This window comes from Vigna radiata, chromosome 4, assembly GCF_000741045.1.
Source record: "Vigna radiata var. radiata cultivar VC1973A chromosome 4, Vradiata_ver6, whole genome shotgun sequence".
Classification (NCBI taxonomy): Eukaryota; Viridiplantae; Streptophyta; class Magnoliopsida; order Fabales; family Fabaceae; genus Vigna; species Vigna radiata.
In genome coordinates this window covers 1804911-1810226 of record NC_028354.1, presented here as the reverse complement: position 1 = coordinate 1810226, position 5316 = coordinate 1804911, and positions in this window count along the sequence as shown.

Genomic DNA, 5316 nt, shown 5'->3' with positions numbered 1-5316 from the left:
CCACAATTGTTACATCCTTTAGCGAGATCACTTCATCCATTGTTTAGATTAGGTTCTCCATGTCCACTACATCCGAGCTCTTTGCCAGTAGTAGTTCTTCTGCATCTTCGGTAAGGAGATTTGTCTCCCCGTTTGCCTCAATTTTGCAATACTTTGCAATATGGACAACCTTGCCACAGTTGGAGCACTTGCTTGATCTACACTCGTTTGCATAGTGGCCATACTTTCCACACTTAAAACACTCAATTCCTGACCGATCTCTTCAGCCTTTTTCTTGTCCTCGGTCATGCCAATTTTGCTAACCGGTTTGCTCTTCACTATCATTCTAAAAATTACCTCGGCCACGTCCACCTCGTCCTCGGCTTCCTCGCCATCTGCCGCCAGGACCTCGGCTCTAAGTAATCCGAGTTTTATTCGAGTCAAACTGTACCTGTATCCTCAGGTTCAACCTTATCATCCCAACTCCTTCTCCTTTGTTCGTGGGCTTCTAATGACCCAACAAGTTCATCCACTGTGAGAATTGCTAAGTCCTTCGATTCTTCGATGACACACACGATACTTTCGAAATCTTTTGTAAGGGATCTCAAAATTTTTCCCACAACACAGTTAGATGGCATTTGTTCTCCATTCCTGCCAAGTTGTTTGACAACCTTCTCCACCCGAGTTATTTAAACGGTTATATGTTCTTTGGACTCCATCTTCAACTTTTCAAATTCTCCTCTAAGAGGTTATATTCAGACTTGTCTAATGCGGTTGTCACCTTTATAAGAAACCTCCAATATCTCCCAGGCTTCCTTTGTTGATTTGGCATTCGCTATATTTTTGAATCCTGACTCATCTACTGCATTATAGAGAAAATGCAATTTTAACCCATCTTTTGCACGTGATTTCTTCAACGCGGTTATCTGTGCCACCGTCTGATGTTCGTCTTCATCAAGTTCAACGTACCCGTCTTCCACCATATCTAAAACGTCTTGGGATCTTAATAATGCCTTCATTTGTAGGCACCAATTTTCATAATTGGTTTTTCTCGTCAATTGTGGCATACTCATACCATTGACAACCTTTGCCATCTCTAAAAAAATAAGCACTCACTTTTTCTCTCACGGTGTTTGACTCTCTCTCCTTTCTCTCTCTCTTTTTCTCTCTCTCATTACTCAAAGCATAAAGCTGTGATACCATTGATCGGAAAATCTCACGATACACACACTCAAATATTTTCCTAAAATTGAGTCTGCTATTCATTGATAATTGAAGGACTTTAAATAGTCGTAATACTTATAGAATTACGGAAATAAAAATAAAATCTGAAAATAAAATATCAACTATCTTAAAAATAAAATCTGCTTAATCTATCATAAAATAATATTATACCTAGATAAACAGAAAATCATAACTACATATCCTTATTTTATCTCTATCAAATCAAAATAAATATTACTAGACCCAAAACTAATAAAATAAGATTTAAACAAAATTATTAATAAAACCCTAAAAATTTAAGTTTATCCGAACAACATGATTATCATGAAAGGATTGGAAATCTTAACATTAAAATCAATAAGAATGATATTTCAAGTTCACAATGTGTGCTTGATTAAATTTTTCCTCTCTTTGTTAAATAAATACAGTTGGCTATTGTTGAGCTTCAATAAACTTGATATCACATTCTTTCAATAGAGTCTGAAAATAGTAACTTATAGTTTAAATTTTTTAATCTTTAGTAGATTACCAACTATCAAAAGATGACATCAATCTCATTATCCATTAAAGGTATCTTTGTAATGCCTTTAAACATTGGTATTTGAGCATGTGTTATGTGTAGTTTGAACTAAAGTTGCATAATTTTTCATTGAACTTACATTGCTAATGCTCATTCTCCAATGAGAATTTATGCAACTTGAGTTTAATATGCAAACATCACATGCGCAAAATCGAATGTTAAAGGCACCACAAAGAGATCTTTATGGACAAAGAGATTGACGTCTTCTTTTGGTAGTTGGTATTCTAATAAAGATTAAAAGATGGTTTAAATATGCTTTTAGTCCCTCAACTATCAAGTGATTTTATTTTTCGTCCCTCTTTCAAACTTTGGTACACTTTGATCCTTCTCCTTAAGGAAACTATAATTTTTCATCCTTCAAAACCAACGACGTTAAAAATCAATTGAGGTGGCTAATGGTGGTGTGCCATGTCATTGTTTTTTCTGACGCTGAGAAAATCTTTCCCAGCTTTTCTCCCTTCCTCTCCTTTTGTCTCCTTCCTTGCATCTTCATCTTTCTGCCACCAAACCTCAACTCTCATCCTCCCACCGGAAAAGATACCGCTACACCGGCGTCTCATAAGAAACAGAGTCCCTAACCCACAAACCCACGAACCCTATACTCAAGGTTCTGAAATCTATTCAAAATAAGTCTCAAACACCATAGAACAGTCCAAACCAGAAACTATCACTACCCTCTCTCTCTCTCTCTCTTCGCGGATTATACACACTACAATCACATACAGGCATAGTTTCTTGCATTGTATGAAAAGTGCTCCCAGAATAATACAACTTTTAACAAACTATTTAAAATTAGAAATGTTGGAATGCGTTTCAGTCACACCCTCCACTCCCAACACCAACGCTTCTATTGCCACACCTTCCAATTCAAATTCCAATTCTCAAGGTAGAACCAGAACCAAAACCTCTTTACTTTGACCCCAACCTGTTTGTCAAAATGTCTCACCGAATCTTTGCCTTGTTTCAGAAGAAGGAGAAGAAGATGAAGACGCTTCCACCGCAAGCCTAAACGTGTCGACCGAATTCCTCCAAGCTGTGTAGGCCCTTTCTATAACAAGATCTACTCCATCATCCAAGCCCCTTCGCTGGCCCACCACCCCCACGATGAAGACTCACACCACCGATACGTCCTATCTTAACTCCTCCAACCTGACTCCAACAACGTTCGTGAAGCCCTCGCCAAGTCCAAACCTACCAGCAAACTCACGCGTCTCGTCTCCACCTACTTCGACCACAGCGGAACCACCTCTAACTTCTGTCTCTGCCTCCTCCTCACCATCCTCGGTGTGCTTATACGCACCACTCTCCCGCCTCCTCTCCGTCCTCCCTGTCGATAGGTCACCGCTCTCCTAGGCCTAGTGATAACGGTTCAAAAACTGTTATTTTCATACTTAATTTTGATATCAAATGCACCCTTTTGACTTAGAAACTTGCTTGGAATCATGATTTTTCTTTAGTTTTGTGAATAAAAGAGTTGAGGACATGTTTTATGATTTTATCGTTAAATTCCATGGATTTTGTAGGCTTTTGGAATGATTTAAAAGAATGGTTGAATTATCAAATGGTTGGAGTGTAGAAAAGTCAAACAGAATGCAGAAAAGTCAACCAGTTGACCAGAATGCTGAAAAATTTACCAAAGTGTAGTTGACCAGCGCCCAGCGGTGAAATTGACCGCCGGGCGGTGGCGCAGTTGAGGGAAACCGCCGGGCGGTAAAACTAGGCGTTGGGCGGTTTTCAGATGGGCCTGAACCTGTTTTCTGCGATTTTTATGATCTGTTTGGGCTTGGACTTGTTTTCTGTTATAATTATGCCCTATTTAAAGGCCAGAACGTCTTAGGGTTTGTATCTTTTGATGGCTTAGGAACAAAAACACACTTTTCACCCCTTTGGGGCTAGATTTGGAGATGGTGACACCTCTCCTTTTCTCCTTTTTAGGGTTTCCATCTCTTTCATTCCATTCTTCACCTAGTTTCTCCATGACGATGGGGAACTAATCTTATTTGTTGCTGGGGAAAGATGTAACCTCTAAACTCTCTTTTATTGAAACTCTTATTTATTTATATGCTTGTCGTATGCTTTGATTATCAATTGTTGGGTTTCTCATCTGCGTTTAATGCTTTTATCGTTTAACTCATTCGATAATTGTTCTTTGTCTTTATTGATACGGGAACGTACGGTACTGTCATGAACTGGTGGGAAATTCCTTGATTAAGCAATACCACCTAGGGATAGGAGGGTAGGACGATCAATAGTTTTTGCTTCCGTTTATCATGCATTATTAATTACTAAGGGAGGCTAGGGATAGCAAGCCAGTAATTAGTAATAGGCTCTTTTTGCTGAGGGATCGAGTTTAGGGTAGACTAAGAAAGTTTGCATGACAATATATTAATAAAGCGAATTTAATAAGAAAAGTAGATATATGAGAGTGGTTGGGTGAAATCTGAAACCTAGCAACAAATCCATCTCATATTATCAACATCCTCCATCCACTTTTGTGTTTAACCTCGATTGATGAAATTGCATTCATGTTTATTTTTCCGTACTTTAAATTCAAAAAAGCCCAAAATATTTTGTTCTTATAGTCTTGATTGGTTAAGCAAAAAGCACAAAAGTTTAGTGCCTTGAGTCTCTTGGGAAAATGATACTTGGTAGAACTATTCTATGTGTGTGATTCTTAACCCACTAGACTTTCTATCTTTGTATCTCTTTATCTATCTTTTTATCTTTTTGTTTCTTTGTTACAAATATATATATATATATATATATATATATATATATATATATATATATATATATATATATATATCTTTTTCTGTTTTTGTATTTTTCTGCATCTATCTTTCTATTTAAAAAAATATATCTTTTTCTGTTTTTTATTTTTCTCTTTCTATCTTTTGGTTTTTTTAAAAAAAAAATGAAAATAAAATGAAATAATATCTTCTCCTTATTCTTCTCCCTATTCTTCTCCTTATTCTTCTCCATATTCTTCTCCTCATTCTTCTCCTTATCTTTCCATCTTTCTATCTTTCTATCTTTCTATGTATTTTCCTTTATATTTTATTTTTATCTTTCTTAAAAAAACGAAAATACACAAAAAAAATATTTTTTACTGTTTTTGTTTATTTGGGCTAATTCTGTGTTCTAGTGCAGTGTTCTTCAGTGTATGCAGGATAAAATTTTTGGTACTAGGAGCACAAGATCATTAGGAGGCAGTTAAGAAAGGAGAATTGGTTCACCAACACCCTGATGTGAAAAGTAACAAACCCAAACCTGGCACACCAAGTGATATTCAAGAATAGGTTATGGGTTGTCAAGACTGTCAAAGAAAACAAAGCTCTTTAAAGTTGGTGAGAAGGAAATTTCCGAAATTTTGTTGGTGTCCTGACATAAAATATCAACACCTACTAATGGGTGTTTGAGTTTTACCGGATCAAGCTAATGACGTTAAAAAAGCGCTTGCTGGGAGGCAACCCAGTTTCTAACCCCATTTATGAATTTTTTTCTTTTCGTTTCGTTTCAAATGGAAAGAAATA